This window comes from Lepisma saccharinum, chromosome 14, assembly GCF_977018435.1.
Source record: "Lepisma saccharinum chromosome 14, izLepSacc3.1, whole genome shotgun sequence".
NCBI classification, from domain to species: Eukaryota; Metazoa; Arthropoda; class Insecta; order Zygentoma; family Lepismatidae; genus Lepisma; species Lepisma saccharinum.
In genome coordinates this window covers 31,267,588-31,295,083 of record NC_139242.1, presented here as the reverse complement: position 1 = coordinate 31,295,083, position 27,496 = coordinate 31,267,588, and positions in this window count along the sequence as shown.

Here is a 27,496-nt window from a genome sequence, read left to right as displayed (position 1 = left end):
TAGGATGTTATCTGTCTAAATTCTATGCCCTGTATTGAAAGAAGAACGCGCATTTGTCTAAGACAGTCTAGCGGCCCGTCTTCTTGCCACAAACCGTGATTAGGGCCTTTTATATTTCGGGGGCACAACACAGTCCGCTTCCCGTTCTTCATCTGTTTATCTGTTTAGTTATTCCGAAGATGCCGCTTCTCGACCAACAGTCAGGTAATCTACGACCATTTGTGTCCACATTCAAGAGTGAGGTATTGTTGCTACGTCATGCCTCTTCACACAATCCTTCTTATTCTTATTTTTGTTTCGGGCGCCGCTTTCGTGACTGTAAAATTTACCGTGACTAAGTGATTCCGTGGCTCGTGATGTCCATATTTTCGAAATCAAATAACAATAATTAATTTACCTCAGTCTCCGAGCTTTGAAACGGCGGAGCGTCATGCTACGGTGATGGGGGGGGGGGCTCATTAAACGGGGCTTCATTAACACTGTTACGTTCCGTGTTGTAAGATTTACCACTCCAAGAGAGAGAGAGAATCGGGGGGGGGGGGGATGCGATCCCACGCATACAGAGGAGAAGCTGGTATGGTGAGCCGAGAGCCCTCTTCGGTGATGGACATGTACCTCTTGACAGATGCTGAGAGCGTCACGGGAAGATGGGCGCGTGTGGTGGTTCGAGCTATACTGGTATCATTTCCAGCTGGCGGCTGGGGTAACAACGAATCAGCGATCAGTTGAATTCTCTTCGGGCATCACAAGGCACGAAACAAATGAGCGTCGGATACACAGCATGTTGCCAAACGTACTGTAAAACGCGGGAGAGAGAGAGTTGATCAGCGCCGTTACTGGATAAAAGTTACACAGTAGTACACAAAGCACGGAAAATTAGTACACAATCACTGTAGGCGTGGCGTGACTTTTTCAAAAGTGTTACCGGCCATCCTTCGACAATTATTCTGGTAGACGTTACCCCCCTTCCCCCCCCAAAAAAACTCCTTCGATCTAGATTGTTGTTCGTTTTTTTGCAATCCGCTCAGTAATTTAGCCACAAACACTCCTAGCAAAAACTACCACTCATGAGACAGTTACCACGAAAATCCAATGAATAGTGGTACAGCCTTGTCAATTATACATTTATTTCTTTGTAAATGAGGTTGAAAGGGGAAGAAGAAGAAGAACCATACATTTCTCGGGTCAGTTTGACATTTGTGCGGGCAAGCAGACGACAGAATTCCGCTCCTCCAGCGTGTGGAAGGGAACTCCAGCTGTCCGTACTACTGTTGCCAACTTAGTATTTTGGAGCAAGGTTTGTCCAAATCACGAATCGCACCAAGAAACTACGTATATTTTCGTGTATTATCCGACCGGTCTCAGTTGTAGTTCAATCCAGCCTTGGCTATTCAGTCTAGCTCTAGTTGAGAAACAGTATCACCAGTTTAGGCGGGATTTAGTTCTTTTCTGACAATCCAATGTGACAACACTTGCCCGTACCGGCAGGCTTAGACGGTAACTGGGCCCCTAAACAGGCATATGAATAACCCCATAACACACTTTGCCCCAAAGCTTTCCCCCGCTCTTCCCTTGCATTGACGCCCTGTTACCTCTTCAGGCTAGCGGAACGGCCTCCCTCCGCGCTTCTGTCGGCTGCAGAAAAAAATTGTCCTCTGCAATATCTACTCGACGGCAACGGTATTGGTTAACGTATTTAACAATGTCGTTATTTTATCGAAACAACTTTTCAATTCTTCACATTTTGCTGTTACCTGCGGTAACACCGGTTACATACACTGCACTGTACAAACAATCTAATAACAACAACTGACAAAAACAAACGTTCGCTTGTCATCGTTGTAACGGGAGAGCGATGTTACCCCTACAGCTTTTTCTTCGCAACTGAGGTTGTTGACACTCATCGAGGCACACACCCCCGGAGACGATTGGTGGACACATACATAGAGCTAAGTAGCAAAAAGTAGGTCGGCGATTGCCAGAGGGGCCCGCGGTCAGTATAGTGGTGCGTAACGTACCTTGTCGTTACCTCTAGGATTTGTACAGTCACCGGCAATAAGAATTGGACACCTAGATCCTGGCTTCCCTGCAAGATATTATGTGTGTTGCCTAACTCTACGGCGATACGGAAGAATTTCCTTTAACATTTTTGCTAGAATAAATGCTATGTAAATGCTTCCAAAAACCTTATAGTAGATAGTACTTTGCACGGAAATATTTCATGTAACATTCCGGTTAGCCTTTTGCGATTGCCGGGTGAGGTATGCAAGAATACACACATATATTTTAGCTCAGAATATTTTTATGTACGTTGGTACACCTCAATGTTAGCACAATTTGTAGCTCGACACATATCCAAACGAATAGTCAAGCTGGTGCCAAGTGTTGACCAGTATTTGAGGCGTTATTAGCGCAACGATACGCTGTCTCAAATCACAAAAATTGTGAACTTTCCATTGTGTACAATATCTTTAATGAAACCCCATGCAAAAAAGTCTAATGGTGTCAAATCTGGGTATCTCGGTGGCCAGGCAGTTTCTGCGCATGCGTGACTCAACAGCACCATTGATTGTCCAAGTAGACTACTGAAATCTTGGATCGATGGTCAATCGACTGAGCATTACTACGAGACAATACAAAGAGCAGTTTTCGGATTATAAGCAGTTATTGTTGTATACACCTAGCCCTTACATCCTGTATATACAGCACGAAAGGCACACAGAGTTACAGCACTATGGTTAGTGCACGGCGTTTACATTTGAAGGAACTAAAATATTCTACCAATCGTTCACTGAGTACGCTATAAAGTATGTTTTTTAAAAATGCCATTTATTTGTACCTAACATCTATTCATAGGAAACGTTGTTTCTCTCGTTTGAATAGTTATCTCAGTCGGCCGTCATTACATCTGCACCCGTGACCTAGAGCTCGCTTCTGATTGGGTTATGCCATGAAAAATGCTACGGAAATGGGACTGATTCTATCCTTGAGAAATTATGCCATAAGATTTTTCACTTTACACGCTAGCATCTTGGTCGTGGCATAAATGTTAAGAAAAATACTAAGGCAAATGCTTAGGGCCTTACAAATTTTCAATTGCAAATTCTGCTGTCACCGTATAGTTAGGCAACACACATGGGCAGGGAAGCCAGTATTCCAGGATCTAGGTGCCTCATTTTTATTGACGATGACTGTACATGCTCGTCTCGAGACTCGAAATCATGTCGCCTCCCTGATTGCGTAGTGGTAACGTCTTCGCCTTGTAGTCAAGGGATCCTGGGTTCGATACTCGATGGAGATGCATCGGATCCCACTTTAAACTGGATGTCTAGTCACTTAGCCTTTCTGTGCATAAGTGTACTTAAAAGAGAGCTCAAAGAAACAAACGAAACTCGAAATCGTGTTACCTCACCAACTTTAAGAGTGTAGAGGGGTCGTCAAGGGAAACATCTTTTCTTGGCCGTTTTATAACAATTATTAGTATTTATATGTCGTATCGTTTCGTCGCAAGCCCTCGAAGAACGGAATTTAATCCAGAATAAATGCAATCATGTAACACAGGCTCACAATTAGCGATTAAAATTAACCGATATGCCATATGGTGGGACTTTCAGGAACTAGTCTATGTAGGATACGTTGTGTTGAAATCGTTTCATGGGGAATATTCGAAAGAGTAAGGTCTACTGTTCAGGTTCTTTTGTACTCTAAATCGTTTTATGGGTCAGAACAAATGAAACGTTTCATGTGTTTCCATTCCGTGGAATCAACAAAATGATATTTGTAAATAAATCAGGGAAAACTTAATTGATTGACAGAACATTGGCATGGGTAAATCGGCAAGGAAATTACGAAGAATTCACGAGTATGCTCACTTTATTTTTCGAGAGATAAATATGTATATTGCCATGAAAGTAAAGTTTTAAATTGTACTTTATAAATAAAGCTTTTTCTTTTTCGAAAAGTCATGAAGCGTCTTACCCAATACATCCATGTATTATGTATGTGTGAAATTTGGAACAGGTGCAAGTCGAGAGAACGTGAAAATAGTTTGAGAATGAATTAATGTCAAATATAACCAGAAAATGAAAATGGACATGCTAATGTTGCTGTTTCATTCGGTATGATGTCCTTTTTCAGTGAGGATAGCCTGGTCATGAAATCGTGAATATTATCGAGTAAAAACTGCACCGATAAGTTCGCAATTTTCTCCTGCCAGCTTTCCAAGTATAAGTCAATTTCAATTTCTTTAGTTTCAAATAATTTCCGAGGACCCCAGTTACAACATGAGATGCAGATGAAACAGCACTGCTTTGAAGAACCAGTGCGTATACATTAGTTTCGTCTGCGTTTTCCGTGTTTTTTTTTTTTTTTTTTTTTTGCCTATCCTAATCAAGTGCTTCGTTCTCATCACAGCTTCACCTTCGTTAGAGTTCATGTAATTCACATTGCATTCGCAATATTTAAAAATATCGCGCAATTTAAACATTTTTGCCATACCAGCCATGACAGAACGCTGCTGTTTCGTACTACTGCTGAATGTAAACAAAGATTTATCCTACATAGAGCGGCCATATTGGAAGCGACACTAGCGCTTAAGTGATAATTTTAATCGCGACTAGCCAGTTAAACTCGAACCCAGGTCTCCCGCGTGGCAGTCCTATCGACTAGACCACCTGTGTTCCATTAGCAGCGTAAGCGATGCAAATTTTACTTCAAAATTTGCTCTACAGTGGAACCAAGAACAATCAAACAATTAAGTAAAAATCCAGCGCCACTGAATAGGTCCATTTAGATAACGCTGAACTGGCACAGGGCAGGATTATACCATTAAGATTACGATTCCAAATCTTCAAAACTTTCAACAGATCTTTGCCAAACTTCATGAATAAGAAAACATTTAGATAAAAACCTGAGCGTCTGCAGTTGACTACATCCCTCGCTTATCATGTGTGCGTATTTTGTTAAGAGTTAACGGAAGCACAAGATAATTAACTATGCGAAGTCTTCATTTTTAAGCTTGAGAAACGAATCTAGGATTGTTTGTTTAAAGAAAGTGCGTAGGTCGCGCAAAAATAGCCCTGGAAGAAATAGGAATAAACGCTGAGGTGAGGAGGAATAACAGAGAATAAAGGTGAAGGGGCATTAACCTTCCCTTGTGCCTTTAATCTTTATGAATATTAATGTGGAAGGTAGTGAATGGCCAACCTTCCGACTCGGCTACTGAAGCCTATCGCATTTCACCATCAGAGAATTGAAAAGAAACAAGAACATGAAATAAATTAAGAATAAGGTCTCGTAAACAAGTCGACAACAGATTATTTTCAACTGGGTTTTGAAGTATGGTGTTGCTCTGTCTTGATCTTACAACCTGCATGTCATCGAGATAAGAATTAATACTCTGTGTGTGCAATACGAGACTCTGGGCTGTCAGGATCTACCAGAAGGCTATGGTGGAGCTCTTGTGCACTGTTCTGTGGCTGCCTCGGGCATTTTTGCTTTATTTCTCTTGGTTCTCTCTTTCTCTCTCCGTCTTTCTCTATTTCTCTTTCCCCTCTACTTCAGTCCCTGTCATTCTCTCTTTTTCTGTCTTTCCTTCTATCTACTCCTCTGTTCCTCACTCTTCTGTCAGTCCTTATCTTTTCAATGTCTCTCTATCTCTCTAGTTCTCCCACTCTTTCTAGCATTCCCTTTGTTTTCCCTATTCTCCCTCTTTCTCTAGCTATCTCTCCCTCTCTTGTCCTCCCCACCTCTCTCTGTCTCTCTATTTTCCTCTTCGCTTTCCTTCTGTCTGTTTCCCTCCCCTCATTCCCCATCAGTCTTTCATTCCCTCTCGTTTCCCCTCCTGTCTCTCTTTTTGTTTATATTTCTCTTTCACTTCCCCTCTTTCTTCGTCCTTCACATTCATTCTCTCCCTCTTCCTTGCCATTTCTCTCTATTTTTCTCTCGTCTTTTCTATTTTTGTCTCGCTACTTTTCTCTTTCTCCAGCTGTATCTGTCTTTCCCTCTCCATGACTCTTTCTGTTTCTGTGGACTGGTGATACTCCAATGGGGGTACTTTACTGTACGAATATTTGTTCATTCTCGTTGCCTGATTTCTCCGTCAGGAGAGACGTGTGGGGATGGTATCTGCCCCCAATAAGCAAAATATTCTCGCAAAGCATCACCCCAGCTGTCTTTGTCACCTTCTTAAACCATAGAAACATCCCTCCAGCTGGTTACAAACAGGGTTGTTAAAGGCCAGGGACCCATAAATTATAATGGGTTCTATTGGGTTACGCAGCACAATTTAAATTCGGTACAAGTTGCGTATTGTTACATTGAAAAAAGGTCCCTGGACCGAATTTAAATTGATCCGGAAAAAAGGTTCCTGGACCGAATTGAAATGCTTTAAATATGAAAAGGTTATACACTGTCTAGAACTCATTTACGTTTTCTGATTTTCTCTCCCAGTCCAGAATTTAAATTATTTACAATTCCTGGGCCAGGGTTGACCGATTAAAAGTTGCCTTCTAAAAATGTCCGCGAGCACGTTTTACATTGGAATGTCACACTGCGGTTGTAGAAACCGTAGCGTAGGGAATAGATCAAAACGCTGTTGTTCTCTCGTGGGCCAGGTTCAAAAACTCCCTTGTGGAAGAGTTACTGTACATAACGCAATGGACTATATTAGCGTGGCGTCACATTGAGCTCAAACAAACTCGTTACGTGTTGCTCCGGCATCCGATCCAGGAACTGCAGCCAATAGGAGCCGCCCAGCAGATATCACAACAGTTGCAGGAGGTGTTGCTACAACCAAGTGAAGGAACACGCGCGAGAGAATGGGGCTAAATGGAAAGGGGTAACATGACTGCACCGTTTGCGTTTCTACCTTGTACCTTAGATTCTCGAGAGAGCCAGCACCTGGATTAATCTTTCATGCTCACAAGTGGATAATTGTTTATCGTCAGGTCCGTAATCCAAGTTGCGTATTGTTTCATTTCAATACGGAACTTGGACCCTATTTAAACTGATTCGGGAAAGAAGGTCCCCGGACCGAATTTGAATTGGTTCGGAAAAAAGGTTCCCGGACCGTATTTAAATTGATCCGGAAAAAGGTTCCTGGACCGAATTGAAATACGTTACAGATAGAAAGGTTCTTTACGGTGAGGAACCCATTTACGCTTGCTGATTAATCTCTCCTGGACCGGAATTAAATTTCTTTAAAATTCCTGAACCTTTAACAACCCTGGTTCCAAGGTTCGGCCAAACATTGTATGGGTGTTCTGTGTGAGTGTCCTTTCGTCATCATATCACTCATTCTCATCGTGGCGATTAGTCGAACGTGACAGAAAAGTGAAGTTAAATAAATCAAACCAATGAATCGACCAAACATCCCCCAGCTAAGAATTTCCACTTCAAGCGCTGTGCAAACCTGAGGTGACACCTATCTGGGAAGGGGAATACGTAGACCAAGGAACACTGCAATTAGTGAAACAAGGGTTAGAGGACATAGATAGGCAGTATGACCAGCTTCTTATTGCACTTCCTTCACAATTATTCACTAACATAAGAAATAATTGTCCTTCATTAGGACACAAGGCTTACAACTGAAGTCTGTACATTAACCTAGCAGAAATATGAAGATATGGCAGTGGAAGGCTTAAGCCGTAAAATTGTAGGTTTAGAGGAATTATACATAAAAGGCTTGACAGTAAAGAGGTTTATTTAACAACACAATGCCCGAAGGGCTTGAGACTACATAAATGATAATTATAAGAATATAAACTCCCAATATAAATACAATAAATAATAAAGAAACAATTAAATTATACAATTAAATCTTTACGTAAGTAAGACTTCCTTACACTTTATTTAACCAAAAGGATATTATAGTAATTTCATTTTAATATTAATTCCCCCCCAAAAAAGACCTATCTCTGAATAGAACAAAGAGTGCTGTGCTTTAACTAAAAATCCTAACTAAATACACTACATAGAAACTTAAAATACTAAACCACTACAAAACAACTACTCCCTGTACTTTGTTCCATTCCGAGATGACCCCTTTCAACACTCAAAGAGAACTCAACTTAACGTGCTTTAACCTCAGCTAATCAGTGGGAAGTGAAGTTCCCACACGAGGCTAATTTCCTCCGACCTCCGACAAGTAGCGTACATCAAAAAATGGGTTGGCATGGATGGAGACATAATACAGTAAAAAGCAGGGAAGAAATACATATTATGCAATGGTGATGTTGGGCCGGAACATTTAGTCTTATGTCAGGACACGAGAAGCTAGGCATAATTGGGAAAGAGTGCGTGAAGCAACGGGGCAAAGAAACATGGAACTATTGCAAATAATGAGGGTGTTTCCACAAAAAGTCAGGGGGAAAAGAGTTGCTGTATAAAGACGGAAGAAAGAAAAGGAAGAAGTGAGGACATACAAAATAACCAGAACTGCTACTATGTAAAGGAGCACATTTGGCAGCCGAGCTGTCAAAATTTCAAACGCCCATATTCTCGATACTACTGAAGATAGAGAAATGATTTTACACTCAATAGAATCAGCTCGACGCTTTCTATGGGTTGTCGAAAATTCTTATTCCATGTATAATTTTCATGCCAAGTTACCATGGAAACCGTCCTAACAATATAAAATTGAATCTAATTGTGCGCGATTGTAGTCGGTTGCCATGGAGATATATAATATCAATTTTGATTGTCGAGACATTGGAAAACTAACTTATGGAGTACATTTGGCAGCATATACGTAATTTGTGAGAAAGTGTACACTGAATTCAAAATGGGGTGGGGATTCATAGTGATATAATATAGATGTCACACAGCCGATGGCTTGCACGTGAGATGAGAAATAAATACAGCTCCTCGTGGTTTCTGCCAACAAGGGTAGGAACAGCCATGTAGCCTCCCCGATGATGGTGCACTGGTAACGTCGTCGGCTTGTAATCAAGGAATCCTGGGTTTGATACCCGATAGAGGTACAGTCATGTTCAAAAAATCTGTCGCATGAATTTTTTCTAAGTCCAACGTCTTACGAAATTATGTTGGTAGCTCTGAAACAAGGAAGTGTTGTGAAATATACGATCCTCCAATCAGAATGAAGTTCGATTCGGAGGAGCAGGAGGCGTGACTCACGGTCTTGTCCACAGGAAGTTCAACCAATGCAGCATTTCCAAATATGAGATAACGGCCCCATTGGTTAAATATTGTTTCAATAATGCGAATCGACAGAAGATTGCGCAAAAGTTTACTTTGTCGTTTTAATTGCCTTTAATCGTTTCAAATTAGTATTAAATTGTCCCAATTATAGTTCACGAGCTTAATATAATTTATTCATGTATGTGTTTGACAATCATATATCACTCATTAGAACAATTTTCGCATTGTTTTCACTACGTGAGATGACATTTCATTTACATTTACGATAAAATAGTGGTTTGGGTGTAATAACAGTTTTCATTAATTAATTTAGAGATGCATTTTTATTTGTTGAGTTAATGATTAGGTTAATTCGTTATTTCTCGCGAAAAGAGGGAACCACAGCTGAAAGAAAATACACAACTTGTATTATTGAGGTCAAGAGTTCGTTTTAACATCACTTTTTGCACACATAGGCTAATCACGACTCCGGATACATTTAAATTGGAATCTGAAACATTATGCGACCTGGCTGGAACTCGGAAAAGGACACACCGATTACAAGACGTCGATACATTACCACTTGGTCTGGCGAACGCCAATAATAATGAGGGGTTGTGGGAGTGGGAGAGGGGTGACGGAAAGTAGAAAATAACTAGTATTTTTGGGGGTATTTAATGTTATATTTATACACATACAAACCTAAGAAAATATTTATTTTGGAACATGTGTGTGGGGGGTGGGGAAGGGGGAAAAGAGAGGGACAGAAAGATATTGGGAGAGATGGGACGAAGAGGTGATTGTGGAAAATGTTTTATTTGACGTCCAGTAATAAAACAATCAAATCAATGATGATCATCTTATAAATACCATATATAATGTAAATTTGATTTAAAAATGGGGGCGGGGAGCTGTTTGTTTTACGTTCAGTGCAGGATAACAAGTGGAGACACATAGTGTTTCGTATCTCGCTTTAAACTGTAGGTCCAGGCCCCATTAGCCTATCTTTGTATAACGTGGATTTAGAATTCAGTAGAAAATAACGTCGAACTAGTATTTTGGATTTTAGATGCATTGAGACCACTAAAATTTCCAATTCTTATAATATGAAACCTGTCATCATATTACCATTTTGAAAGAGAGAGAGTTAATTGGATAATCTTTCGTTGTTAGTTTCAAAGAAGACTAATTCAAATAGTAACGAATAAAGCTTACGAAAAGTTTTTACCACCGTGGGGATTTGAACCTACGACCATTAGAGTGACAACCCTGTGCGATAACCACTACCCCACGAGTTCGTTCTTTCTTACGGCATGATTATGAGTTAAAACCAATTCGTTCAATATGCATTAGAAATATAATCCCCACCCGCCTCTTTATAAACAACACACCCAAATGCTCCTTTGTAGCAAATGAAATAAAGGTGGTATGAATGTCAGAAAACATTTAAGCAAAATCTACTATATTTACGACGCAATCATTTTACATGGAGAGGCTACAGCTTCGAGAATTGAGGTTGTGGTTTGACTGTAATTGTAGGATACCCCATAGGTATCGATAAGCCAAGGCAATAGTGTGCACTAGATTGGTTCATTTGTAGTGACGTGCTCAGGAATTTGTAAAGAGGTATGTGAATATAAAAATGTGTTAATGCTTATTTTTTAAACAGTGAACTCATAATTTAATATCTCTCTGTCCATCTCATTATCCTACTTAGGAACTAATTAGTATTGCAGGAGTCATACTGAAAAGAAATCTCACGTGACAATGACGAGAAATTAGATTTACGGAAGGAATAGTTTTCATATTTTAAAACCTCGAAGGGCCTTGGGCTATCTCCCGACTGTCAGTCTCCCACAATCCTACCTAGAGTTATCTTCAACTGGCAACGAGGTGACGTTGGTCAGCACGTCGAACCCTCAGCCGTTATAGAAGATAGGGCTATCTGAAACCAGTTTACACCAGTCACTCGTAGCTCCCCAATTTCCTCAGGATGGTGGGTTTCCACCGGTCTTATACAGATAACAGGCCGAGAACCCAGGACGACTCGAATCCATGTCGTCCCGCTGCAGTCGGAGTCCAAAGCACAGAGTCTTAGACCGCACCGTTACGGATGAGGAGAGTTTTCATATTTTGTTTCTTATAAATGTCGACAATACATTACGCACCAAAAATTAGTGTAAAAAAATAGCCGGTTCTATGAGAGATTCGAATCTTCGATCTTCACCCAACTAGGCCGCTATTTTTAACAATTTCCCATTTTCTCACTCAATAACCTTCGTTGAACGTTAATCTTAAGAGTCGTTAGCAATCTTGTAAACCTTATTAACCTGTCTGCTGTCTATCACAAATGTATTTTACAACCTGGAGTAGATTTTGATGTCTGCAATTTAGAACTTGACTTTCGTGGTAAGTAATTCTCTACCGTCAACTATAATAAATCAATCAAAGTCTACATATCTCATATTTTGTAAATGCGAAATGGCATTGTTAAATGTTACAAACTATTTCTTATTCTACCGTTAGTTCCAGATTTAGCCACAGCATTCTGGAAATCAGCGTGAAACGTGTTTCCCACACTTCCAAGGACAGGTGAACCCTTATCAGTTGTATTGGATGCCTGTGAACATGTTACTTCATACGTCATGGTGGATTTCTTCCCCTTCCCCTTTTACCTTGAACGGAAGTTATCCCCGACTGGGCACGACGAATCAATCACAGAAAAGCAGACTGTCTAGTAAATCGCTTGCCATGTATTATTTCGAGCTTCTAGGTTTTGGAAAGTGAAATAAAAAAAAGTATGGAACATTAATTCATAATGGTTGACTTCTTTGGGTATTATTTCATGACTCTTTTCTACTTACTCCAATAAAACTTTTGTCTACTGTTTTCAGTAGATCAATGGGTGTTTTGAAACATCTACTGTGTTCAGATTTTCAAAAAAGATATAAATACAAAAAAATAATAAGGGGGTATGAAATTAATATTTACAGCCAAAATATTAAACTTAACATATTATACACTATACTGAATAAATTAATTTCACTTGCAGTTTCTCTACTGTACTGGTTTCAGTAGATCAATAGGTGTTTTGAAACATTTATATTAAGATTTTTTAAATTTGAATTACAATTTGTGTGCCTGAAAACGTAGGGTATTTTACACCCGTCACGCTATACGGGGTCCAGCCCCTTATCATGACAAAAATAAAAGCGTGTCTGAACACTAAAATATCCTTACCTGGGTTAAAAGCTGAGTCTGTAAAGCGACAGACAGTCAGCACAAACAAGGGCAACACACACGCAGTCCTACAAAGATTATACTAACAGTAGGTCCAGTCACCAGAGCCTCGTTAGTCTGCAAAATGCAGTTCAGGGTGTACTACATGGAAGTGAAGTTGGTTTAAATTTTAAATAGATATAAAAACAAATTGTTAGTGAGGAGGAATAAAATGTTATATTTACAGCTAACATGCTGAGCTAAACACACTACAAGGGTGTAAGGGATTACCTTCCACGAAGTATGTACACCCAATTGTTGCTTCCACATAGTACACCCTGGACTTCATAGTACACGACACGACTGGCCCCATGGCCAGTATAATTTTCTGTGTTGTCCTGTGTTTGGTCCTTGTGGGTGCTGAGTGCCTCTTTACAGCCTCGGCTTTTAACCGAATTCAGAATATTTTAATATGTTAGTTACAACACGACGTTACAGTTATGTTATTTTAGTTCTGGTAAGGGGCTGGACCCCGTATAAAGTGACAGGTGCAAATTAGCCTAAGTGCTGACGCACCCAAAATTTTGAATTCAAATTCAAACACACTACTAGCAATATTACATGTAGTACTGAAGAGAATATTTCACTTGTTGTTCCTCAACTGTAATTACACATTAGGCCTACTGAAAGTGTTCAGTAGGAAATCGTTGATTTTGAGTAGATTTCCGAGAGACACAGTAGAGTACTACAATTGATAACAGTAGATTCTGTCTACTGTAAACAGTAGAAATTACGTAGGTTTATAACGACGATGAGAATGAAACAGAGGTAAAAACAATGATAATGAAATGCAGAAGCGACCTGGAGCAAACAGGAACGTAGAATGTCTGGCAGCGAGACGCAAGAGTTGATCAAGCGATTGTAGCGTTAAATTTAGCTTGGAGCTCATAATTGATATTTCTACATGAGCTCAACATACACGTTACATACATGAGACAATTGAATTGAGTTTACATACAATGAGAGAATTGAATTGAGTTTACATCTCACGTGATATGAGTCGAAACTATTGTTGCACATTGAACTGTGAAGTGAATCAATATTCAATTCGATTAACTAGCGAATGGTGATGTGCTGAGATTTTGTAACGAGATGTGCCAAATGGCTGACAGTATAATAACTTATGGACACATTGATTTAATATATTTGAACAATCTTATAACGTGCGATTTTGCATGAAATTTTATTACTTGAATCTACATCACTTCATTGCAAAGGCTACAAGGCATTTTATGGGTTGTAAAATTCTGTGTTCGATTCACCGTTCGGTTAACTCTGCGATTTTTATTTCTTATTAAACCGAAAAATTATTTATTGCATTTTACTTATTACGAAAATTCGTATATTATTTGCTTTGCGAAATGTAGACAATATATTGTTTTTCATGCTTTTTACAAGAATACAACTATGCATGGTGAACAAAAAATAATGTAAAATAAATACTATTCACAAAAGGATGTCAATAGTATTTATTTCTTTTGTTTCTTGATAATTTTCCCTAAAATAAAAATGCATAACTTTCGCTGTACATGACATTTCGTCGGATATGACACATGGATCAATTTTATGCAAATCCTAGTAAAATGATGAGAAATTCAAAAAAAAATTCTGAAAAATTATTTTCAAAAATAACATTGAAAAATCATTAGAAAGGAGTGTTATTTTTTAAAAAATATATATAACATTTTTATTTCTTTAAATTATTAATTAAATACAATACTTAGATGCTATATATAATAATAATAGGAGTAATCGAACAGAAGTCAAACCTATAATCTTCGGCGTGTAATACTGATAGCCTATCACCGAACCAATTTACCATCATAAAAAAATTGAAGTTTTTCCTCGGAAATTACTGGCTAGTGCACGCTGGAACCTTGCCATACGAATATCTACCCTACCACTACAAGAAGACACGTCACAACCTCAATTTTCGAAGCTGTAGCCTCTCCATGTAAAATGCTTGCGTCGTAAATATAGTAGATTTTGCTTAAATGTTTTCTGACATTCATACCACCTTTATTTCATTTGCTACAAAGGAGCGTTTGGGTGTGTTGTTTATAAAGAGGCGTGTGGGGATTATATTTCTAATGCATATTGAACGAATTGGTCTTAACTCGTAATCATGCCATAAGAAGGAACGAACTCGTGGGATAGTGGTTATCGCACTGGGTTGTCACTCTAATGGTCGTAGGTTCAAGTCCCCACGGTGGCAAAAACTTTTCGTAAGCTTTATTCGTTCCCATTGTTACTATTTGAATTAGTCTTCTTTGAAACTAACAACGAAAGATTATCCAATTAACTCTCTCTCTTTCAAAATGGTAATATGAGGACAGGTTTCTTATTATAAGAATTTGAAATTTTAGTGGTCTCAACGCATCTAAAATCCAAAATACTAGTTCGACGTTATTTTCTACTGAATTCTAAATCCACGTTATACAAAGATAGGCTAATGGGGCCTGGACCTACAGTTTAAAGCGAGATACGAAACACTATGTGTCTCCACTTGTTATCCTGCACTGAACGTAAAACAAACAGCTCCCCGCCCCCATTTTTAAATCAAATTTACATTATATATGGTATTTATAAGATGATCATCATTGATTTGATTGTTTTATTACTGGACGTCAAATAAAACATTTTCCACAATCACCTCTTCGTCCCATCTCTCCCAATATCTTTCTGTCCCTCTCTTTTCCCCCTTCCCCACCCCCCACACACATGTTCCAAAATAAATATTTTCTTAGGTTTGTATGTGTATAAATATAACATTAAATACCCCCAAAAATACTATTTATTTTCTACTTTCCGTCACCCCTCTCCCACTCCCACACCTCATTATTATTGGCGTTCGCCAGACCAAGTGGTAATGTATCGACGTCTTGTAATCGGTGTGTCCTTTTCCGAGTTCCAGCCAGGTCGCATAATGTTTCAGATTCCAATTTAAATGTATCCGGAGTCGTGATTAGCCTATGTGTGCAAAAAGTGATGTTAAAACGAACTCTTGACCTCAATAATACAAGTTGTGTATTTTCTTTCAGCTGTGGTTCCCTCTTTTCGCGAGAAATAACGAATTAACCTAATCATTAACTCAACAAATAAAAATGCATCTCTAAATTAATTAATGAAAACTGTTATTACACCCAAACCACTATTTTATCGTAAATGTAAATGAAATGTCATCTCACGTAGTGAAAACAATGCGAAAATTGTTCTAATGAGTGATATATGATTGTCAAACACATACATGAATAAATTATATTAAGCTCGTGAACTATAATTGGGACAATTTAATACTAATTTGAAACGATTAAAGGCAATTAAAACGACAAAGTAAACTTTTGCGCAATCTTCTGTCGATTCGCATTATTGAAACAATATTTAACCAATGGGGCCGTTATCTCATATTTGGAAATGCTGCATTGGTTGAACTTCCTGTGGACAAGACCGTGAGTCACGCCTCCTGCTCCTCCGAATCGAACTTCACTCTGATTGGAAGATCGTATATTTCACAACACTTCCTTGTTTCAGAGCTACCAACATAATTTCGTAAGACGTTGGACTTAGAAAAAATCCATGCGACAGATTTTTTGAACATGACTGTACATAGTGATTCGGGTCTCACTTTACACTGTAGGTCCAGTCCCAGATGGCCTACTTGCATGCCCGTACCGAGGATTTTTTTGAGGAAAGGGTCAGATCCGAAAATGTGTTTATTAACACACACACACACATATAAAAAGATGTAATGAGTAGATCTCATGTCTACATGTCTTACAGGTATGTAAGAAATAATAAGTTATGTCAGCGTTTTGTTAAAAAATCAACAACTGATGAAGTTTTATAGGATCTAAAAAAACTATTTGAGGTTTATGCACCTAAATCAAGCCTTTTTTTAAGGATTTTATATATTTTTAAAGGTTTTATAGGATTTTGATGTCACACAGAGACATTTGCTTTGTTTGTTCACAAACGAATTCAATGACGAACGTGTTTGAAACGTACTGTCTGTCGATTTCCCTTCCTCCAAGTCCATGGTGATTTTTCAAAGCTCTAAACAAAGCAGAATGTCTGGTGCCACTGTTACCTGTACGATCCAAAGTAGTCTGATCTGTGTGGTCTTGCTCACTTTCGCGTTATTTCGGTGTTTTGTGGCATGCACGCCTTGCAAACTAACATTTCAGCATTGATGTTTGCACCACTGACTATGTTTTTGTTGAAAGATTATTTTCAGCATATATGATGATCCTTACAGACAAAATTGCGGAGTTTGACTGTGGATAACATGAAAAAAGATTTTTGCCTAACTATACAGCGAAGAGTGGATTTTAATAGCAAATTTCCAATGGTAACTTCTGCCAACACACATAAAGTTATGCAAGATAGTGACTATTTCAGGATATAGGTGTCCCATTTTCATTGCCGGTGACTATACCTAATCAGCAATTTTCAGGAGTTTTGAACTATTTTAAGTTTTTTTTTAACTTATTTCAAGATTTTTCGAGCCTAACTGATTTTTAGGACCTATTTTATGATTTTTAGAGCCTATTTTAGGAACCTGAAAGCACACTTTTTAGTACGTAAAAATCCGACGTCTAGTAATGCGATTACAAAACAGTTGAAATGTTTTTATTAAGTGTTAGATATAATTTAATTCTTGCTTTCTATTAGTAATGATCAATAAGATTTCATGCTTACATTAGTATTTCATTCGTGTTTAATCTTTTTCAAGGCGAGGGGGTACATCCGAAAATGTGGAACAAAGAGAAGATCAGAAATGCTGTGAGGTGGATTAAACTAGGTTATTTTGAGTTGCTTTTCTGCCAAATTTAATCGCGACGATGAGGATGAGCGAAGATATTAAATTGATGAAGGAATACACTCACAAAGAACACCTATGCTCTGGCTGGGATTCGGTCCCGGAACCCCTGGTGTCGTGTCGTAGCGCACTGCTAACAACTTTGCCACCAGTGCTACGGTAATATTATAGCTAGAGCTAAGTGTACAATTGTAGAGTTGGAACATTATGGTCCAAAGTAACGGCAAAATATCAAGTCACATACACACAATTCACACATACACAGATAGGTTCACATTTAATATTTCATAGTTTGAGTTGAAGGGGGCATGGCCCCTCCCCTGGACACGGGCCTGCCTGCTTGTGCATAATGTGGACTTAAAAAACAAAACTCAAAACTAAATTCCGAATCACGCGAAACTGGATATCTAGTTAAAGGTCTTTTCCACTCTTACGGCGGCCGGTCCTAGTTCTGGCAAGGGAAGTGAGGAGCGGGTATTACGCCGCAGACCAAGCAGTGGCGCCGAGAGACACGACGCGGCGGGAAAAAGTACTACGTGAACCTCGTTCTACTGGCTGCTGCGTTTCTTATCGCGCTGGATTGGTCGCTTCCCCGCTCTCCACTTCCCTTGCCAGCTTATAGGTCGCCCGCCGTAAGACTTTAAAGAGCTATACTGACTACCTGCCCGGATGTGATGGCTGCCTGCCTGGCTGTCTGCTTCACTGGTTTGGAGGAATAGGACATGTTCTAATTGCTACTGGCTTTCGTCGACTGGATTCTGTGGAACAACCAATCAGAGGAAAGTTTGGCCGTGTGAAGATAATAATCTATGAGTTTGCAAAGGAGAGTTTTTGACTGTGGTTTCCGAGTGTTGGCTGTTTTTTATAGTTTCTCGATAAAAGAAAGGAATGAGATGACGTGCAGTGCATTCGTGTTCAGTTCATTAGGTATTAATGCAAAGCGATGAGATGTGTACATGACAAATATGATTAGCCAATGAAAATCCTTATTATTACAAGTGTATTAAATGGGACTGAGCCGATACCAAGGGTTTTCAATGGCTAGATCGGCGAAGAGAAACAACTCATTTGTCAAGATTTATCGTTTTCAAAATTTAGTTCATCCTTCCTTGTGACAGGTTGGGGTCCCGCACAAGTATTCAATGTACATTTCTGAAAATGATGCACCCTCCTCCTGGGAAGCAGATGACAAGATCAAAAGCAGGACTAAAGAGAAATCGCTGCGCCCAAAAGTGACATTGAAGGCATGTAACTGCCTGATGGTCAACGATAAACCATTCATTGCCAATTCTTGTTCGCAAACTCGTGGGTCAAAACCGTGACGTTTTCAAAACCAGCATTATTATAATGCTAGGCTCATTCCGGAGTTCCTGGAAAAGGGTTGAATGTCGCTGTGGGAGGGAGGCTCGTGGACTTTCATCTTGTGCTCTGCCCTTCTGTGTGACTGCTGGCCGATGCCGACACTGAAGTGGCTTGTTTTATTGCACAAATGGACAGCAAGGCATATACAGAGCTGCCAAATGAGCATGAAATAAATATCTGTATTTGTGTATATTTTTATGTCGTTTTCTTCCCTCTCCAGTTTAATCCAAACGATAAGAATGTTGTTTACATTTGTATTTATTTTGCATTCCTTGTGAAAGCTGTACACTATACGCACTACATAAATTTTATTTTACACACTATAACATTCTCTCCTCTTAAAGACATGTATAATGAAATTGGGAATCATGAAATGAAGCAGGGACACTTATAATAGTAATCCACCGATTTTTTCGGTGTATCTGCAACATTTCAAAAACTTCTTCTTTAGCATCCTCTGGGGGGGGGTAGAAAGAAGTTCACATAAAATGCCACAGGACATTATAATGTTGTGTGAGAGTAATTTGGAGTATTTAATATCATTCATAGAATGTGATGTGATGAGTCTTGTGACTCAACTAGCCTTTCTTACTTTAAACTGGAATTATACAAGTATCGCTATCGGCATCGGTATCGGTTGGAATTGGTTAAGGTCTCGGTATCGGTTGGAATTGGTTAAGGTCTCGGTATCGGTTGGAATTGGTTAAGGTATCGAAATCGGTAGGAATTGTTTAAGGCATCTGTATCGGTAGGAATTGTTTAAGGCATCTGTATCGGTAGGAATTGGTTAAGGCATCTGTATCGGTTGTAATTGGTTAAGGTATCGGTATCGGTTGAAATTGGTTAAGGTATCGGTTGTAATTGGTTAAGGTATCGGAATCGGTTGGAATTGGTTAAGGTCTCGGTATCGGTTGGAATTGGTTAAGGTATCGAAATCGGTAGGAATTGTTTAAGGCATCTGTATCGGTAGGAATTGTTTAAGGCATCTGTATCGGTATGAATTGGTTAAGGCATCTGTATCGGTTGTAATTGGTTTAGGTATCGGTATCGATTGTAATTGGTTAAGGTATCGGTATCGGTTGAAATTGGTTAAGATATCGGTTGTAATTGGTTAAGGTATCGGAATCGGTTGGAATTGGTTAAGGTCTCGGTATCGGTTGGAATTGGTTAAGGTATCGAAATCGGTAGGAATTGTTTAAGGCATCTGTATCGGTAGGAATTGTTTAAGGCATCTGTATCGGTTGTAATTGGTTTAGGTATCGGTATCGATTGTAATTGGTTAAGGTATCGGTATCGGTTGAAATTGGTTAAGGTATCGGTTGTAATTGGTTAAGGTATCGGAATCGGTTGGAATTGGTTAAGGTATCGGTTCTAATTGGTTAAGGTATCGGTTCTAATCGGTTAACGTATCGGTATCAGTTGTAATTGGTTAAGGTATCGGTATCGGTTGGAACTGGTTAAGGTATCGGTATCGCTTGGAATTGGTTAAGGTATCGGTTCTAATTGGTTAAGGCATCGGTTCTAATTGGATAAGGTATCGGTATCAGTTGTAATTGGTTAAGGTATCGGAATCGGTATCAGATGTAATTGGTTAAGGTATCGGAATCGGTATCGGTTGGAATTGGTTAAGGTATCTGTATCGGTTGGAATTGGTTAAGGTATCGAAATCGGTAGGAATTGGTTAAGGTATCGAAATCGGTAGGAATTGGTTAAGGCATCTGCATCGGTTGTAATTGGTTAAGGTATCGGTATCGGTTGGAATTGGTTAAGGTATCGGTATCGGTTGGAATTGGTTAAGGTATCGGTATCGGTTGGAATTGGTTAAGAAATCGGTATCGGTTGGAATTGGTTAAGGTATCGAAATCGGTAGGAATTGGTTAAGGTATCGGTATCGGTTGTAATTGGTTAAGGTATCGGTTCTAATTGGTTAAGGTATCGGTTCTATTAGGTTAAGGTATCGGTATCAGTTGTAATTGGTTAAGGTATCGGTATCGGTTGGAACTGGGTAAGGTATCGGAATCGGTATCGGCAAATGGTGGTATCGGCTCAGCCCTTGTATTAAATTAAATGTTTGATTTTTTAAAAATTTTCTGAATGAATCCTGCGAATCTCGCGTAATAATATGCATACCCGAGTTAATTAAAAAGCTTTTTCGGAACGCATTGATTACCATATTTTTTTCGAGCCAATTTCGAGTTCATACTTTTCTTTTTTTCATTTTTAATAAAAGCACAAAGCAGCCTACAAAATTCTTCAAATTGCTCCTCTATCTTTACAGATTGTCTGCTCTGGGCAATGAATTTCTTATGGGAACAAAAGTATATCGACAAGTAAGGTGACAGACAAGCATCGTGTGAGGCGAAAACTAGCAAATGGGTAGCCAGTCCAGCGCCAACTAGGGCATTCCTACTAGGAAATCCAGTTCCGTGTGATTCAGGCTTTATAATCGAGCAAGCGGGGCATCCAGTTCGGTACATTCCAGAGAAGGAAATTGAGTTGCTGGGAAGGGCCAGTAAGCGATTCGAAGCATATGCCGTGAATTTCGCTACAATGCAAAGAACTCTGCTACAACTTTATGGTTCTGTCGCCAGAATTGTTAAAAGAAATACCGTTTAGGTTAACGGCTTGTTGATTTCGTGTTTCCTCCCCCCTCTTGCGCCGTGTTCGTAGCTCTGCGTCTTGACCATAAAGAGAATAAACCAGCGGAGAATGACGTAAAGAGAGATACGAGCGAAGAGTTTTCCAAGCCATATTGTTCAGGGCGGAACGCAACTCGAACTTCTTTTGTTCTTGCAGGTGGCGCGCGGTCTGCATTTCATTACAGGCAGAGGGGAACAAAGGACTTGCCAGCAGGATTGCCAGACGTTAAAAAGTTATGGGTTTTCCACCTGTGTTTCTATCCAGATTAACATGCTTGATTTGTTTCTCGTGGTGTTATTGTAGGGGGCAGATGGAATGAGAGAGAGAATGGGTTAAAAAGCATTAGCCAGGAAGATCTTAATCACACACACACACGCACATATTAGCCAACATGTATGTACATTGTTAATGTTATTAAATATAAAGTGAATTACTAAATATTTAAAAATACATTGTTATTCAATATATATGAGGGAATTAATTTGTTACTTTATATACAGCGTGACTAAAAGGTACTCTATAACTTTGATGACACACAGTACAACTTGTAATTGACGCAGAGGAACATACTTTGTTGTAGGACATTCACCAACGTCTGAAGCTTCTTGCCAGGTATTGAATGAGGTGGTGCATCGCCACACTGTGCCTTAGACGTGAGAAACATGGGCGTCCGGAAGGGGGGGCAAGGGGGGCCGTGGCCCCCCCCTGGAAAATGAAAGTCAACCAAAAATGATGTATTTCACACATATAATTTCATTTTAGCCACAATAATATGTGTTAATTATTGCATGAACATCATAAATTCAAATTTAAGCAATGTTTTTTTTAGAGAACAACACCTTTTGGAGAAAATGTGCCTTGTTTGGCCCCCCCCCCTGGCAAAAATACCTTCCTTGCCCCTCCCTGGAAAAAATCCTGCGGACGTCCATGGTGAGAAATATCATGGACAGGACATTTACAGCACGTTGGTTTGGAAGGGATTGTCCAATTGCCTGGTCTCCTAGATCCCCTGACATTACACCCCTGGACTTCTTTTTGAGGGTCTATGTTAACGACACAGTGTACAGCACTCCTGTCATTCATCTTGATGATTTGAGGCCAGAATAAGAGCTGCTATTGCCACAGTAGACAGGGATATGCTACGGAGCGTATGGGCAGAGTTGTAAATTCGATTTGATGTTGTACACGTCACCAGAGGCGCGGATATTGAAGTGAACAATACACAATAAAACTTCATGCGTTGGTAAATCAAACGGGACATGGCATGTTTCTTTGTGTCAATTACAAGTTGTGCTGCATGGCATCAAAATTGTAAAGTGCTTTAGGGACACCCTATACAACAGATATGTATAAACTAGCAAAGTAAATCCTACACTAACTGGTTAAATGTCAATACATTGCGAAATAGTTGAAATAGTTTAATTATGTGCAATCTTTTTTTTCTATTAATATAAATCAACTACAGTTCATGCAGTGGCGGCGATTAGGCGGGGCGAGGAGGCAGTTGCCCCCCCACTTTTCGCCACTTTTCCCCTTGCACTACGCTAAAACTTATCTACAAAGGGAAATATACTTTCTTTGACCCCCAGTTTTGGCACCTTGCTCCCCCAGTTTCGGAACCCAATCGCCGCCACTGGTTCATAGTTGTATTGTTCTACCTCTATTGTGCGTATATTGTTGTTGGTGTAGATAAGAGAGAGAGGAAGCATTCAACACACACAATCACGCTACTTTGTGTTTTTGTTATTAAGGAAAGTATATTTGAAGTCAAAACTAATTGCTTATCTTTTGTTGTTATATCAATAACTCTCCCCCCAGAATTTCGCACCCCGGCTGAAACTGTGAGACAAGAGTAAGCGAATGAGTTCGGGGGCGGAGGTCCGAACCAATGAAATAATAATAATAACCTTTATAATAAATAGTTTAATAAAATCCAATAAAGTAGGTAGATTTATTGTTATTAATTCTGCCCGATGGCGTTGCGGTAACATTGTCGCCTTGTAATCAAGGAGTCCCGGGTTCGAAACTTGGTGGAGGCACGTTCGGATCCCACTTTAAACTGTAGATTCACTCCCGATTAGCTTCTCTGTGCACAAAGTGGACGAACTGATAGGGATGACGAAGGTAAGGCATAAGCCTTTCCTTTAGATTTTATAAATTGATTGTAATATGCTGTTATTAATAGCTAACAGTTTGCGAAATATGTAAAAGCTAAAAACATTTTTAAAAACGCAAGAAAAGAAAAGAGCACACACGAAAAAGCATACATAGACTAAGAATAGCAAATGAAAATACACTTTAAATACAAACACAACGAAAAAGCTATATAAAAAAAGTAATTTCAAAGTTTGTTTGATAAAAGGTTTCATATTATTGTATTCTCCAGTGTTCAGTACTGGTTTGTTAACATAAATAATTACGTCTATTGCTCGAAGTTAGAGGGGATCCGGGGGGATGGTATCCTCCCCCCCCCCAATCTAGTAAAATTTTTGCAAAGTATCATCCCAGCAGTCTCATTCTCACTGTTAAATCATAGAAGCAGCTAACCCCAAGGCTCGACCAAATATTTCGCCAGCTAACAGTCAGAATAACTATGGTTTCATTCTTTTTGAGTTACCCTGTATAAGTTAAGTGTTTTCCATGGCACCTCGACTTCTGAAGTACCTGGAAAAAAAATCTGCTGAAGATTGATCTTGGACAAGCTAAACCAAAACAAGCCTTTCCTAGGGCGCCAAAATATCTAGCTCAAGGCTGTCTACCTTCTCAGTGTCTCTCTCTTTCTCTCATTCTCCTTCCCCCTCTCTCTCTTTCATTCTGTCTTTATGTCCATCCTCTCCTTATATCTTTAACTATCTCTCTCTGTCCGACTCTGTACTTCTCTCTACCTTCCTTCTCTTTCTATGGATCTGTACCTTTTTCAGCCTTCTCTCTTTCTCCCCCTCTCTCAAACACACACGCACACACACACATTCTCCAACTGTCATTCTCTTTTTCTCGCCATCTCCTTCTTTACTACTTTCTCTCTACGCCCGTCCGCCTCACCATTGCTCTTCACATCTTTATTTCGCTTTTAACATCTTTCTATCTCCCGTCTCCTCCTCTTTCTCTCTTTCTGTTACACCTTTCTCTTTTTATGTATTTTTCTTCTTGTCTGTCTTTCTCTTTTCTCTTCTCTGTCTCCCCTTTCATTCTTTCTTCTATCTTTATCTCCCTTCTCTCTCTATTTACATCTTTCTCGTTTCTTGTTTATATCTCTCCTTTACACCTTCTTTCTACATTTTCTTTCCCTCTCTCTATTTACATCTTTATCTCTCCTCTCTTTTTACATTTTCTCACTCCCTCTTTCTCTTTACATCTTTCTCTCTCTCTCCTTCTCTCTTTTTCTCTGTTCCTGTCTCGTTCTCTTTTACATTTTTCTCTCTCTCTTTTACATCTTTCTCTTTTCCTGTCTCCCTCTCCCTTTTAAACATATTTCTCTCTCCCTCTCTCTTTTTACATTTTCTCTCTCTCTCTCTCTCTCTCTCTCTCTCTTTCTCTCTCTATATGTCTTTGTATGTACAGGGTCTGTACTTTAACTAATGAGAATAAATCCAGAAAACAAAATTTATTACAGATATCGCTACAAACCTTTAGTAGTCTTCAAAGTATGCCCCTTGAGCATCAACACACTTCTGCAGGCGAGTTTTCCACGCGTCGTACGCTCCCTGAAAGTCAGCAACTGGAACATCCTTCAGTGCACGCGTGCAAGCCGCTTTGACCGCATCCAGGGTTCCGTGGTGGTGTCCTTTGAGGGTTGTTTTCACTCTGGGAAAGAGGAAAATCTGCAGGGGCAAGGTCGGAGCTGTAGGGAGGCTGAGGAATCGTTATGCCAGATTTCGTCCGGAAATCTCTAACCACGAACCACGTGTGACATGGCGCATTGTCATGATGGATCACGTCTTCAATGCGTTCCAAAAGATCTTGCGACACAATCGCGCGGTTGTGCAATTGCTCGTTCGTCAAAACTTTAGGGACGAGCTTGGCGCAAATTTTTCTCATCCCAAGATCCTCGGTGATGATTTTGTGAACAACCCTTTTATCGAGTCCTAGCGTATCCGCGATAAACCGCACACTGACACGCCTGTCCGCGTTCAGCAAATCTCGCACACGTTGTTCGTTGTCTCTGGTTCTTGAAGTTGACGGGCGCCCTGCACGGGGTTTGTCCTCCACGCTCTCCCGGCCTTCTTTGAACATTTTGTGCCACCGAAACACTTGCGCTTGTGATAAACTGTCACTGCCGAATGCTTGCCGAATCATTTCCAGCGTTGCTGCAACAGATTTTCCAAGGCGCACACAAAATTTGATCGTGTACCGCTGTTCCATGCGTCGCTGCATTTTGCTCTTGCTCACATTACTTTGCAGACGTCCACGCCAAGCGTTATCATGCCTCAACGGATTCCAGCAGGCAACTGCCGCTTGGAGCGCTTTCAAGGTCACACCCCCAACTACCGACTCTAACCGGTCCCAGTGCGCTCTGACGGCTAGTCGCGCCAGAAAAAAAATATTCTCATTACTTAAAATACAGACCCTGTATGTGGAGAGAGAGTGTGTATCTCTTTCGCTCTTCATCTCTGTGTCCTTCTCTCTCTCTCTCTCTCTCTCTCTCTCTCTCTCTCTCTCTCTCTCTCTCTCTCTCTCTCTCTCTCTCTCTCTCTCTCTCTCTATCATCTGTGAGCAAGAAATATCACAATAACCTGCTCAGTATGTGTTAAACATTACCACTTCGTATCGTAAATTGTAGAAAATCGAATAATGTCACCTCGTGACGTAACAGTAATCTCCTCAGTCAGCAAACTTACTTTGGGCTTGTAAAACACATTTTAAAACAAGACAACGAGCACAACCTATGGAACAAGAGCTCTGCAGATTAAAAGTCAAGATTCTGGCAACTCTGATTTCAAAGAGTGCTCAGGTCTTGCAAGGAGCGTACCGTGCGGAGATGAGAAAAGGTTGGGAGGGGGGGAGGGATGTAAGTGGGGTGGGGGAGGCTGGAGAACGTGACCTAAGCCTCCCTTCTTTTCCAGAAAGAAAGACGAGAGAGCAAAGTAACCAGCGAAGCTATTCAAGTCTGTAACCTTACGAGATCTGCTCCAGCATCTACTGAAGTGTGCATCTCAAAGCAGTCCACGTCCCTCTCCAAAAATGTATTCCTTGCAGTGTTGCAAACTGCAGATTTTTTACTCTGAACCAAAATTCTTTGTCTGTGCCTTTTGTTGTTTCTGCTAGAAAATCTGTGGATTATTTGAAGTGCGGGAATTTCTAGAGCTGTTTTTTCTTTCTTCATGAGATGAGTTAATATAAGAAATGGCTTTCTGTCTCTGCTTGTACTCTGAGATACTCACCGACCTCCGTGGCGGAGTGGTTATCACAGCGCTCTAGTACACCAGGAGTCGTGAGTTCGAATGCAGGCCTTTCATCCAATTCATATCATTATTCATCTTCATCGTCGTGATTAGCTAAAAGTGGCAGAAATAGACGTTAAGAAATTCAATTAAATAGAACTAACTACTTGCTGAATGGAAAAACACATCAAATTGGAGCATGCCGCGCTATGACGCCATGGGTACAGGGTTCGAATCCCGGATTAGACATGGGTATTCTTTGTGATTGTCTCTGCATCAATTACATCAATCATCACTCAACTTCCGGTGGAGGCACATGGCACAGGGATTCGAATACCACTTTAAAGTGTAGGTCCAGCCTCGATTAGCCTTCCTGTGCCATGTGGACTTGAAGAATGATTCAAAATTCAAATTACCCATCCTCACCTTCGCGATTAGCCCGAAGTGGTATAAAAGTGAAGTAAAATAAACCAAAATGTACAATCATCTAATGAGAGAGTGAGAGAAGAGAGGTTATTGTTTCTCTCTCTCTCTCTCTCTCTCTCTCTCTCTCTCTCTGTCTTCCTTTGTCTCTTTCCTCCCCCTCCTCTCTGGAGAGAGGAATAGAAAGAAAGAAAAGGGAAGATTAAGATAGAGAAAAGGAAAAGACACAAAATAAGAAAATAGAGAGAATAGGATATGAAAGAGAATACGAAAAGAGACAATAGAATAGGAAAACAGAGAGGATAGGATATGAAAGAGACAGGATAGGAAAAGAGAGATTAGGATAAGAAAGAGAATAGGAAAAGATATAAAGAATAGGAAAATAGAAAGAATAGTATGAGAAAAAGAATAAATAGGAAAAGAGAGAGAACGTGAGGGAGGGAGAAGGAACAGC